We start from the raw sequence: 6,421 nt of genomic DNA on the forward strand, positions 1-6,421 counted from the left end.
TCACCTGGTGACCCGTCTGGCGTGCACAGCGAGGACGCTGCTTGCGCTCCATCCGGTGCCTCCTGCCAGCCTGGTTCTAGCTCTGGAGGGCTGAGAAGGACGAGGGGCTGGGGGGGAGTCTGCGTCATGCTGTTGACGTGCAGAGTCACCGGTGCTTGGAGATGGGACTCTTGGGTTCTGCCAGATGAGTGAGTGCTTCTGGGAGTGCTTGGACTTCTGATGCCTCCCCAGACTTGAGCTCCTCTGCTGTTCACTGACAGCACTTTCTGGGGGCCACGGAGGCCCCCACTCCGGGTGCATATCCCCTCTGTCTCAGGACACCAGAGTGCACCCCCACTGAGGACAGCAACCATGTGTGACATCTGCAAAGTAGAGGGGCAGAAGGACAGGGAGAGAGACAGGGATCTCCCAGGTACGGGGTCACTCCCCAAATGCCCATGGTCACCAGGACTGGGCCCTCATTCCCAGTCTTCCACCTGGAACTCAGCACTTCGGCCGTCACCTGCTGCTGCTCCCCAGGTGTGTAACAACAGGAAGGTTGAGCAAGGTGAGGACTTTAACCAGGGGCTTTGAATGGAATGCCGGTGTCCCAGTGTTGTCATAGCTGCAGCAGTTTTCCCCGCCTGATGCAGGCCAGACACGGGCGTTCTGGGGGCTGTGTGTTCCGTCAAGGCCTCAGAGTCCAGTGGGCCAGAGTTTTGTGACCTGGTCTGCGTCACCGAGCTTGTCCACTGGACAGTGGCGTCAGAGTCGTGGACAGCGTGGGTCCTCAGACCACACTCTCCAGTGCTGTGCTCCGCCTAAACAGTCTTGATATAAAACACTGGGAAGCTGACTAATTAGGGGGGTTTTTATGTGCACTAACTGCTGGTTTTACTCCGAAGGTCAAGGGTTTCGTCAGTCTGACTGGTTTTGTTTGCAGAGTATCAGAGTACCACCACAGCTAGGATTGCTTCTCCGTGGACAGAGCCTGCAGACTGAAGGTGTCTCAGGCCCCTGTCGGGCAGTGAGGGGCTTCTGCTCCTGTCTGTCCATCAGGGTCTGTTTGCTGCACATTTAGGGCCTGGCTGCTGAGCTGGTAGCCACAGGCCATCTGAGTCTGGTGTTGCTGCCTGGGTGCTGTGCTGGGTGGGTGGAAGGAGCTGCCGTGCACAGAGTGGTTAGAGAACCCAGGAAGGCATTGCTCAGGTCTAGAATGATGGCGTCTCCTCCCTTGCTTCCCCCAGGGAGATGATTCCGGTTCCATCGTCTGACATGGAGTCAGCAGCACTGGTTTTTGAAATTAAACCTCAGGGAGTCCCAGGACCCCCAGAGTCACTCTGAAAGCAGATGCTGCGTTCCTCCTGACTCATGACGCGAGCTGTAGCAGGGGCGGTGCCACATCCACACTGCCGTTGGGAACCACGTGGCATTGTCTGCAATATTTGAAAAGGGCTTTGTGAGCATCTTAGCTCATTACTTCTCATTAGCCCCAGGTGCTTCAGCGCTGAAGTCATCAGGTAGGGGATATTAGAGCTATCAATACCGATAATAGCACTATATTTAATGCTGTCATTTTCTCCTGTGGCCTGCACCCTGAGGGGCTGACAGTGACCACTGTCAGTCTCTGAGTCTGGGAAGTAGGTGGAAGTCACATTTTCACTGCAGTGTCGGAAGACCCTGGGAGGCTTTTCTGGGAGACGTTTGTCCTTGCACCTGAAGAGCCACTGTCAGTATCCTGGACAGCTCACCCCGTGGCGTAGCACAGCTGGGGCATTGATACTTGCGGGAACCTCATCGTCACAGGGTCTTATTGTCTCACATCTCTACCCTGGATCCCGCTTAACACAAGATTTCCACTGCAGGGAAACGCTAGTTACGAGTATGGAGATACCAGCACAGGATGGATTCCACCTACCAGTTAAGCCTCTCACCTGGCTCCCTGTCACTCCATGCCCCAGACCCTTCCCCAAAGTTCATCCTTTGCTTACTTGATGCAGCCACGATAGTGTCGCTTCCGGAGCCTGGACCCTGAGAACTGCGCCTGCTGTAGGACTCTTGAATCCGTGTCTCTCTCTGCCCGATTGTTATGGGCTTGTCCCTTGGTGTCCTGCACATCCCAGGCCATGTGTCAGCCTCTCAGAGCAGTTTTGGCAGACCCTGAGACCTGGGGCAGCTCACTAGCACCACTGCATGACGTTTGATTTCCCTTGTGGCATGCGTTGCCATCTCACATTTTCTTATTTGTTTGGATTTATCGTTCCCTTCCCCACCCACTGAACTGCACCCTGCACCTGAGCAGGGATTTTTTGTGGGTTTTGCTTGACGGGTGGGAAACTCTGAACGTGTTAGAAGGTTATGATGCTAATGCTCATGCTGACAGGGGTGTGACACACACACACACACACACACACACGTGCGGTCACAGGTGTCCCTCAGTGCCTCTCATGCATCGATGCACTTATCTCTCACAGCAGCCCTTGGAGATAGGTACTGTCTTAGTCCCATTTTGTAGATGACAAAACTGGAAAAGAGCGGCGACCTAATGTCACCCCAAATCCAGGATTTGGTCCCAGAGGGTGTAGGCCTCAACATACCAACCTACTAAGCGCAAGCTGAATGAGTTAAATGATGTAGCAGCACACACCGACATACATGTGTGTGCAGTGTGCTCACACAGTTTGCACACGTGCACGGCATCTCTGGAAGCTAAACAGATCTGTGCTGATGCACGCCCGTGATGTGCGGTGCTTCAGGCCATCTGGCTGGAGGAATGTGTGTTCACTGAGCATGTGCAAGGGACTGAAAAAGAAGAGAAAATCCATCAAACTACAAATAATAACCACACAGTCACGAAGTTCTGCTCCAGTTGAGAATTCTCCCAGATGCCCCAACGATGTTGTATGAAAGTGGAGTTTGAGCGATTTGGCCAAGATCCATCACTAACAAGTGTGATTGGAGGAAAGGTTTGGGTGAAGCAAAGATTGGCACTGTTTTCGAGTGACTGCTGGTTTGCCTGTGCTGTTCTGTGGGGCATGGCATGGCCACGGTAGCCGTTGCTGGTTGTCCGCCATCCACGAGGCATGGAACTAGCGTCAGAGGGGGGCGGCACAGCCAGCTGCCCCTCAGCTGGTACAGGCCAGGTGCGGATCTAGCCCGACTCCTGTGACATCAGTGTGACAGTCGCTGGGAGCATCCTCCAGTGCTCGCAAGTCAACACCGTCCGTCCTCTGCTGCCACACGGGAAAAATGCGCATGTCATCGTGACAGAGTTGTGAAAGATTGCGTTTGAGAAGCTAAAATCCGTGTGTGCAGTGGTCTGGCTCAGCGGAAGCCATTTGCAAATCTTTGCTGAATCTTAGCCAAAAGGCCAAGATGCAGTTGTGAATCTGAATTATGAATATTCAGTGGGAATATTGTCACCCATCCAGCTCTTATTTGTAAAACCTATCAGCAAAAGAAAAGATAAAGGACGGCGTCGTAAGCATCCACTGGGTAGGAATAGGGTTTTCTAGTAGCTCATTCATGTGTAAATAATTTACAAGACTGTTGAATAATTTTGGCTATTATATGTGAATGTTGGAGAAAAATTTTGCTAATTTAAAAGTTGGACTCACACGGTTCACATTTTTAATACAAAATCAAAAAGCATCATGGATAATTTGCATTAGACTCCACCGTGGAGTCTCTGTTATTTACTTAGATAGTTAGGCTTAGCACAGTGGGAAATCACTGGGTTTAGAGTCTAGCAATATCAGCCGTTTACATATAATCATACAATTTCCCATGTCTGTCTGCTAGCACTTATTCACTGTGTGTTCTAATGACTGAACTGGCAATATTTTGTGCCACTTGAATGAGACACTGAAGAAAATAATACCGCAATCTTTGCGTGTTTGTCAACCGTGCTGTTTCTTCTTAGAAAGCGAGTGTGGATTTTGGAGTCCAACATGTATCTGTAGACTATAAGATTAAAATCATACAGATATTATATATATATAAAATGTATGTATTCATTCTCCCTATGTGATTTATCCCATTCCATGAGGAATATACCAGTTAAAATGAAATTTGAAATTCTTCCATAAAGGGAGGAAAAAAGGGGATGCAATTTCTTTCACCATTAGTTTGTTTTGATTTGAATGTATGTATAATTCTAACTCTAGCTGTCACCTCTTTAGAAAAGTAATTGGCGAAAACACGGTAATTGGATAATTAGCTAATATCCCTGTTCTGCCTGAAATAAAGTAGTATTATGAACTATCTCCATTATCTTCCTTGAAGGTAGAATCCAAGATATAGTTATCCTCCTTTTGCTGTTTTACAAATATACACACATCTGTGTTGCCAAGTGAGCTCTCTGACATGTTTTATCCATGAAAATACAGAGCAGTTCTTCTGCCCCGTCAGATCGCAGAACTCAAGAAGGAGCTGTGCTGGCTGCGTGTGCACAGCACTTCCCCTCGAGTTAAAACATCTCCCCTCCCTCTGCTCACCCTCCCTGCCGTGGACCATGGTGTCATTTCACTTAGCCATGTCTCATATTCCGCCAGCAATTTTTTGAATAATGCTTAGAGCCCTTTCTTGTGATGGGCTGATTTCTGTTATCAAAAGCTGAAGAGACGACCTGTATGGCTAACAAAACAGAAAATTCATGGGTGCCAAAAGAGGGTTTCCTTATGACAAGCAGCGTGGAGTGCTGTGATAGGTCACTCTGGTGGAGACGCTGGAACTGTCTTCTCTGAGACTGATTAGAAGTGAACAAGTGTGATTGCGTTTTATTCTCTGTCGTAAAAGGATAGGAGACTCCTTATGCTTTTTGAATCAAAAAATACAGAAAGAGAAACCTAGCTGCCATTTGCTGATTTACTTCCCATTGCCTGCAATGGCTGGGCTGGTTTGGGAAAAGAAGCCTGGACCTCAATGCAGGTCTCCCAGGTGGGTGACAAGAACGGACTCATTTGTGTCCTCACTGCTGCCACCCATGGTCTGCATTAGTAGGATGCTGGAATCAGAAGCCAGGCACCGACACGTGAGATGCAGGCGTCCTAAACAGCATCTTAGCCGCCAGGCCAAATGCCTGCCTCTCAGCCTTTTGATCAGACAAATAAAAAATGCGTATTGTAGAGGTCTAAAAGAATTGCAAATAATCCAGTTAGCTTGGAATCCTATATCACAGCTTCACATATTATTTTAGTGCAAGTATTTTAGTGCATTTCATCCACACCAAGAAATTCAGACGCGTTACTCGGTTCACTCGTCCGTCCATTTATTTCGTCAGCAGTTGTTGATGATGTGGATCCTGCGTGTCGATCACGCTGCTAGTCGTTGAGGACAGGGCAGAGAAGGTTCACAGACTCGGAGGAAGGAAGGAGCCTGGAGGCAGAGCAGGGCAGCGGTGCAAGGCCTCCTTCCTCAGGAGAGGCCTGAGGGCCCGAGCCACCTGCTGCACACACTGTCTGTCGCGTGGCAGGGACCCAGGGCTGCTCCCGTCAGGCTCAGCTGGAAGGAGCTCAGGAGACCGCGACTTGAATCTCCACTGCATTTTTCTGTGAGGCTCCGGGCTTCTCTGGACCTGTCTGGCTTGGGTGGGTTTTGTACACAGCAGGTTTCCAGTCTGATGGCTGAGACTTTTCTTTTCTGGTCCCGATGCCAGCTTCCTGCTGCTCTGCACTCTGGGAGGCAGCAGGTGATGGCCCAAGTAGTTGGGAGACCTGGATGGAGCTCCTGGCTCCTGGTTCCTGGCTATGGCCTGGCCCACCCCTGGCCGTTGTGGACATTTGGGGAGTGAACCAGCAGATGGGAGATCTCTGTCTGTTTCTCACTCTCTGTTTCTGTCTTTCTATCTCTACTTTTTGGATTAAATAAATAAATAGAAAGTAATGCATCATCCTCCTAAATGAGGGAATCATAGCAGATGAGGTTGATCTTCGGTGCCAGTGTCTCCCCTGACTGTTCACTATGCAAGTGAGGAAAGTGGGAGAAAGGTGAGGTGCCGTGGCCTGGGGTCCTTCCTGTCTTCCACGTGGAGTCCAGAGCAGACTGTGGGGCTGCCCTTCTGATTCCAAGGTGCAGGACGGAGCGTTATTGAAGTTCAGCCATGTGAACTGATGGGGAGGAAATCCATGGTGGATAGCACTGACACAGGGAGTTTCCAGTAATGGGAGAGCAGGTGGGATCGGCCAGTCCTGGGGGGGCCAGTCTGTGAACGCAGGTGTTGGAAGCGTCCACTTCCCGTCCCCTGGGTGTCTGGCTGTGAGTGAGGCCTCCTCGCCTCCCTCGCTTTGCTCCATGGTCATTGGACACTGGGTCCTCTGTGCTGCAGTCTGGCCACAGGCTGGGCTCTGCTTTCTGCACTCAGTTCTCGTTCAGACTAGCGTGGGGGCTGTGTCCCTAACCAGACAGCATCGTGTTTCCCAGCTGAAATTCCCCATTACAGTCC

The sequence above is a fragment of the Oryctolagus cuniculus genome, chromosome 10, assembly GCF_964237555.1.
Source record: "Oryctolagus cuniculus chromosome 10, mOryCun1.1, whole genome shotgun sequence".
Classification (NCBI taxonomy): domain Eukaryota; kingdom Metazoa; phylum Chordata; class Mammalia; order Lagomorpha; family Leporidae; genus Oryctolagus; species Oryctolagus cuniculus.